The following is a 7,500-nucleotide window of genomic DNA, read 5'->3' as shown; positions in this document are numbered from 1 at the left end:
GTTTGTAACTGTGAAGTGTGGGATATCGGGGATAGGGTTAAGGGGTGGTGGATAGGAGGGAGGAGGGGACCAAGTAGGAGAGGAGCAGGTCACGCTTGTTCGTCGTGAGTACGCGCAGCACGTAATTAACTTTTGCGTAATTACGTTCGCCGCGGGCTCGATGGGTCAGTGATTTATCGTATGCGTCGACGATACCACCGATGCTATCGTCTTCCTTTAATGCACGACAAGTGCTGATGGGGATAATCCCATCTTTGATAACGATCCTCGTCTCGAATAAATCGATTAATTTGATATTTCGAGGTTTTTTTCTTTTTTTGGCCTTTTTTTAATTCTTTTTCTTCATTTGTTTGTTTGTTTTCTTTTCCTTCTCTATTTTTTGCTTTGCTTTTTCTTACCTTCTTCTTATTCTTCTTTTTTGTTTGATGGTTTGTTTGTTTGTTTGTTTGTTTGTTTGTTTGTTTGTTTTTTTTCTCTTTTAATTGCGAGAATGAAAAAGAAAGAAAGGAAAAACATTTTTGTACATTCGTAAGGTAGAATCTAATGGAGTCTACGTCATAAGTATTATATTTGATTAATTTATATCATAATATATTTATTTCTAATATGTAGACAAAATATTCCTCTCTCTCTCTCTTTATCTATTTATCATTGGTCTCTTTTCTTTTCTTTGATATTTTTTTTTTTATCCATCTTTCTTTTTTCTTCCTATCTATTACTTATTATTATTTTTTTCTATATATATATATATATATATATATATATATATATATAAAATATATGCATCTTATATATTAATTTATATCATAATATATTTATTTCTAATATGTAGACAAAATATCTTATTCGTCTATTCCTCTCTCTCCCTCCCTCTCTCTCTCTCTCTCTTTATCTATCTATTTGCCATTTGTCTCTTTTCTTTTCTTTGATATTTTTTTTGTTTTCATCCATCTTTCTTTTTTCTTCCTATCTGTTATTTATTATTATTATTCTTTCTATATATATATATATATATAAAATATATGCATCTTATATATTAATTTATATCATAATATATTTTTTTCTAATATATAGACAAAATATCTTATTCTATTCCTCTCTCTCTCTCTCTCTCTCTCTCTCTCTCTCTCTCTCTCTCTTTATCTATCTATTTGCCATTTGTCTCTTTTCTTTTCTTTGATATTTTTTTTTTTTTAAATCATCCATCTTTCTTTTTTCTTCCTATCTATTATTTATCATTATTATTTTTTTTTTTCTATATATAAAATATATGCGCGTCTCTATTACTTTTTCTTTTCTTTATCCTTAATTTCTCTTTATCTTGTCTTATCATAAATTTATCTTACTCTTTATCCCTTTCTTTCTTTCCTTCCATCATCTTTTTTCCTACTCTCACATTTCTATATCTTTATTTATCAATCCATCAATCTATCTATCTATCTATCAATCTATTTATCTATCTATCTACACTATACTATACTATACTAAACTATACTATCTATCTACGGTTATGGTACTTCCTCTAAGCGAGAGAATTCGCCCGAGTTTCGTCGAGCACGCATCTAATCGTCACGCTGGGAAATTACAGCGAAATTTCTACCGTCGCACGTAATTTACGCGAGCGTGGTTGTACGCGACATTCCGGCCTCCGGTGGCACGTATCGTCTATTGCGTGTCATACGAGAAGGGTTCGTTGATCCGTGTATAGAACATGTCTGTGTGTACATTTGTAAGAGGGCGCGCGCGCGAATGTGTGCTGTGTATGTGTGTGTGTGGGAGAAATAGAGAAAGAGAAAGAGAAGGAGGGAGAGAGAGAGAGAGAGAGAGAGAGGAGTATCTCATCGATTACATGGATTCTATAATAGTTTCTTAGATCTAATGGCACAATTATGATCTCTATATATAATGTGTTAAAAATTTTGATATATTGGGATTATGATCATTCGTGAAGTTATTTCGATGATTATTAATTGGATCTTCCTTTTTTTTTCTTTTTTTTTTTTCTTTTTTTTCTTTTTTATTCTTTCGCCTTTTTTCGGGTTCTTTTCTCCTTTTCTTTTTTTTTCTTTATTTTTATTCTTATTTTTTTTTTGTTTTTGTTCTTTTTCTCTCTTTCGTTTCTTCATTTTGTTTTTTTTTTTTGTTTTTTTTTTTGTTTTTGTTTTTTTTTTTGTTCGGTTTTTTTTTCTATTTTGTTCTCTTCGTTTCGATATTGTAAATTTGGAAGATTGTAAGACAATAGCATGATCTATCGCTTTATTATTGTTTTATATCTCGACAATGATCAATATTTTTATCGATGTTAAAGATTATATATTGGCATTGTTATTATTAGATCGTATTAGAAGGATCATTCTTAAATATTCCGATAATAATAATTTTTTTGTAATATTGATAACAAATTAAACCAAAAAAAAAATATATATATATGTTTATTTATATACAATTTTTTTAAACAAGGGCGTTTAAGGAAAAGATAAAAAAGGAACGAAACTTTCGTTTTTTTTTATAGTTTCGGTATAAAGAAAAAAAAAAAAAAAAGAAAAAAATATACATATATAAGGAAATAAAATAATTTCTTATTTTATTATTATTTCCTATCTCGTTGAATGATCTGTATTTTTATAAATAGATTTTAGAAATATCTTAAAACTGTAAATGTCCGAAATATTTCGAAAGAGATAATAATTTTCTTTATAATATTAATATATATATATATATATATATATATATATATATATATATATATATATATATATGAAAGACAATCTTTTTGAAGAAACAACATTAAAGAAGAAGAAGAAGAAGAAGAAGAAGAGGAAGAAGGAAAAGAAAAAGAGAGAGAAAAAAAAAGAAACAAACGAAACGAAACAAAACGAAAAAAAAAAAGAAAAACAAGGAGGGTGATGGGGGTGAAAAGAAAGATAGAATAAGAAGTGGTAGTAGGTCATTTCGATGGGTCCATTCATCCGCAGTAATTAATCTGCCGATTGATCTACCTCATCCTCCCCCCCCCCCCTCTCCTTTCATCTCCCCGAGGATTGAAACGAGTTAAAAGGAAGGGAGAGGGGTGTATTGGGTGTTAGGTGTTGGATACGGAACACACATACACAGACACACGCATATATATATATATATATAGAAAGAGAGAAAGAGAGAGAAAAAGAGAAAAAGAGAAAAAGAGAAAGAGAAAGAGAGATAGGAGGGAGGATGGGAGGATTGAAGAGAGAAAGTAGAGAAGATATAGAGATATATAGATAGATAGAAGGAGAGAGTCCTCTTTCCGTCGAATGGACGGTGATTAATCGTTCAAGGATCGACGGATTCATCTCCGTCTTCTTCTCCATCGAATACACCATGGCGTCGATAAAAGAAACTGCTCGCGTGGCTATATCGAGTGAACGAAGACGGACGAATAAGGATAGTTCGTTTGAGAGATCGCCGAGTACCTTCAAACAAGTTAGAAGGAGCGAAAGAGAGAGAGAAAGAGAGAGAGAGAGAGAGAGAGAGAGAGAGAGAGAGAGAGAGAGAGAGAGAGAGATAGAATGACATAAAGAGGAAGAGAGATATAGGAAGATATAGGACGAAGGATTGGGGGTTGAGTTGGTCGAGAAACGTCCTTTTAGACGAGACGATTTATTAACGAGACGGTTTACCCGCATTATCGGACCGATTTTCTCACGGATAATCGAGACTTGTCACGACCAAGAATTTTCTTTTTATCGTTTCGTATTCTCTATCTATTTCTTTCTTTCTTTTCTATTTTTTTTTTTTCTTTCTGGTTTTCCTTTTTCCTTCACCCTTCTTTATTTTTTACGTGTGTATACGTGTGTGTGTGTGTGTGTGTTTTTTTTCTTTGTTGGTTATTATTTCTCTCTCTCTCTCTCTCTCTCTCTCTCTCTCTCTCTCTCTCTCTGTTTCTCTCTCTCTCTCTCTCTCTCAGTCACTATTCATACAAGGATAATAAGAACAGTGTGCACAACTCACTCTCAACTTTAATAACGTGTCGTTCCCATTTACATCTACGATCTTCATCATAATCGTCATGCATAGTCCCTTTTCGTCATATTATACAACGACATATATATATATATATATATAATTATCTCAAAATATAATTTTCTCATAATGTGATTTTGTTATCCGTAAGATCGATTCGTACATTTCCTATTTATAAAACATAACATTCTCTTGTTTGTATATGTAAAAGTTAAGAACAGATTAAAAAGAAAAAATAGAAACAACGAGAACCAGACCTATCTAGATTTTTAAATCGTCATGCCTATGCCATATAGCATTTACAATACCTCCCTTCGTATTTTTACCTTTAGTCCTTCTGCATCATTCTCCAACCACCATCACCACCAACCGCCTACATCCATAGCTAGCCTATCCACTATACACTCCACTATCATCCTCATACTCTTTTTATACTACCCTCAACTTTCAACCCTCTACCTTCCTCTTTCTCTCACTTTACTCTCTTTATAACACCACTAGAGCTTTCAACCCTCTACCCTTCCTCTCTACCAACCCTCTTCCTCGCTTCTCAATCCTACCTACCTACCTACCTACCTACCTACCTACCTACCTACCTACCTACCTACCTACCTACCTAGCTACCAACCTACCAACCTATCTACCTACCTACCTACCTACCTACCTACCCTCTTCATTCTACTTTAACCAATCTTTTCTACGAGTCAGCGCGCGATGACTTTGCGCGAACTTTCTTTTTTCGTATTGGCGAGGTGACGAGAGGTGAGAGGAGAGGGAAAAGAGAACGAGAGAGCGAGAGCGAGAGCGAGAGAGAGCGAGAGAGCGAGAGAGAGAGCGAGAGAGAGCGAGAGAGCGAGAGAGAGAGAGAGAGAGAGAGAGGGAAAAGCTTTAGAAGAAGGAAAGAGTAGGCGTTATCGCTCGTTAAATTCGCTCGTTGCTCGCGCCTGCCTACGCAACAAAGAGAGAGAAAAAAGGGAACTTGAAATGGTGTTGGGTTGATGGGAGTAATGGTTAAGAAGGGGGGGATTAGGTAGGAGAGGTATAGAAGTGGGTGGGTTGGTAGGTGGGCGGATTGTATGTTCGTGCGAAAGGAAAAATCATGAGACGATATTATTCTAGGATTTTTTGAAGGATGCCGAGTGACGCCATTGGAATTGTTAATCTTCAAATTAATTATTGAGTTTTGATTTTACGTGTGTATTTGATCGTAATGATTGATTAATTGAATCGATCGGTCGATTGTTTCGATTGATTGATCGATCGATCGAACGATTTATTTTGTTTTCTCTTTTTCTCTCTTTTTTTTTTTGTCCTCTCTTTTTTTTTTTGTTCGTTCGTTCGTTCGTTCGTTCGTTCGTTCGTTCGTCTATTCTATAAATTTATTTACCTTTTTTCTTTTAATCTAAATTGAAATTGTTTTCTTCGCGAGTAGTTTTTCATTTTTATTTGTATGTTATTAATATCAGGAATATTTTTTTTTCTTTTTTTTTTTTTTTTTTTTTTTTCTTTCTTTCTTTAGAAAATATTATATTCCGTGTATATATGTCGTGGCTTTGAAGATTAATAAATGCCTTATCTTTTAAAAGTTAAGAAAAGAGAGAACGTCTGGGTTAAACGCGAAACACCTGCTAACGGATGCATATTATCTCTGTCTCACTCTCTCTCTCTCTCTCTCTCACTCTCTCTCTCTCTCTCTCTCTCTCTCTCTCTCTCTTTCTCTCTCTTTCTGTCCGTCTCTCTGTCTCTGTCTACTGAATAATTCGGGGTTGCCTCGTGTTATCAGAGTAAAGGAGTCTGTGTCCGATTATTTTCCTTTACGCTCGTTTTAGCAGATATTTATGCCCGTAAGCAGTCACTGCGGTAGGTGAATCTTAAAATATAAGATTCTTGTACAAGCCTTGCAAACATTTCAATTAAGAACAATATATAATATATATATATATATATATATATATATATATATATATATATAATAAAAAAAAAATAAAAATGAAAGCAAATAACTTTCAATTTACAAATATTTCAACGAAAAATAATTGTACCTATAAACGATAGCCTGCATATATATATATATATATATATATATATATATATATATAGATAAATAAAATAAATAAATAAATAAAGAAATAAATAAATGAATAAATAAATAAAATCAATATAATAAAATGAAATAAATAAATAAATAAATGAATGAATGAATGAATGAATGAATGAATAAGTAAATAAATAAATGTATAAATAAATAAAAAAAAATTATACGTAAGCTCCATTGCAAAGACATGAATCACATATATGTATCTACGAATAAGTGAATGTTCGCGAGAAAAGGGATACACATATATGCGCGTCACACACTTACACACACACACACACACACCACCACCACACATACACGTGCATACATATACACAGACATATACAGACAAATACGTAAAAATATATATAAAATATGTAACACATGAACATGTATGGGCATATGCATGCACGTACGTATAAATAATCTTTCTCCATCGAATTCACGTAATCGATCGTATAGAAGAGTGGCTATTGCTTCTGCTTCTGGTTGCTCTTGTTGTTGTTGCTAGTGGCACAGATGTTATATCTCTCAGCGAAATAGCTGCGGCCGATATATACATAAAGAGAAAATTGATATTCGCTAGATCCGCCTTTGGATGCACTCCAGATGTAGACTACCGATAACAAGCGCATTGTGTTAACAGTCAGTTCGGCCATTCACGATTCGTTTGAGTTACATCGGAGAAAAGCTTTATATTATTATTATTATTATTATTATTATTATTATTATTATTATTATTATTATTATTATTATTATTTTTAATATTATCATTAATATTATTATCATTAATATTATTATTATTATATTTTTACTTGGTTTTTATTTACGTTCGACGTTACACGCTTACAGCCTTTCAATAACCAAATTTTCATCAAACGTAATATATGAATAAGTAAATGAATATCGTAAATTAATAAAAAACAAAAAAAGAAAAAACAAAAAAAGAAATAATAATAATAAAAAGAAAAGATCCACGGGGTTATCATTGAAAAAGTAATTAAAAGGAGAGAAAAATGGAGGGGAGGGGGCAGGGGGAAAAAGAAAGGGTAAAAGAAAAAAAAAAAGAAGATTAAATGAAATGAATGAAAAGAGGATAAAAAAAAATCTAATTTATCACGTGTTATTAAAAAAAATATCGAATAAAATGATCACACACGTACCGATACATATGTATGGTTAAATTATACGTATATATACGTATATGCATATATGCACGTATACAAATCAGCCTAAGCTATTCCTCCTCCATCTCTTCTTCCTCCTCCTTCTCCTCTTCCTCCTCCTCCTCTTCTTCTTCTTCTGTATATGCCCTTCCGTCTTATTAATGGATTCCAGAGAGCGTACGAATGTTTGCGTATCTCGCATAATTGCCTTGCCGAGACTTGCGAGATATTTCGATCGGCCCTCGTTACTCACATGGG

General features: G+C 32.5%; 1 protein-coding gene across 1 annotated transcript in view; it reads left to right on the top strand.

Annotated features, from left to right (window-relative positions):
- Con (leucine rich repeat protein connectin) overlaps window positions 1-7,500 on the top strand; it is a 388,456-nt gene that overhangs the window by 99,811 nt on the left and 281,145 nt on the right. The gene's annotated exons all lie outside the window — the stretch shown is intronic.

The sequence above is a fragment of the Vespa mandarinia genome, chromosome 18 (genome assembly GCF_050613455.1).
Source record: "Vespa mandarinia isolate Hongniang chromosome 18, ASM5061345v1, whole genome shotgun sequence".
Classification (NCBI taxonomy): Eukaryota; Metazoa; Arthropoda; class Insecta; order Hymenoptera; family Vespidae; genus Vespa; species Vespa mandarinia.
Note: the sequence above shows the minus strand (reverse complement) of the source record. Positions and strands in the feature narration are given on the sequence as shown.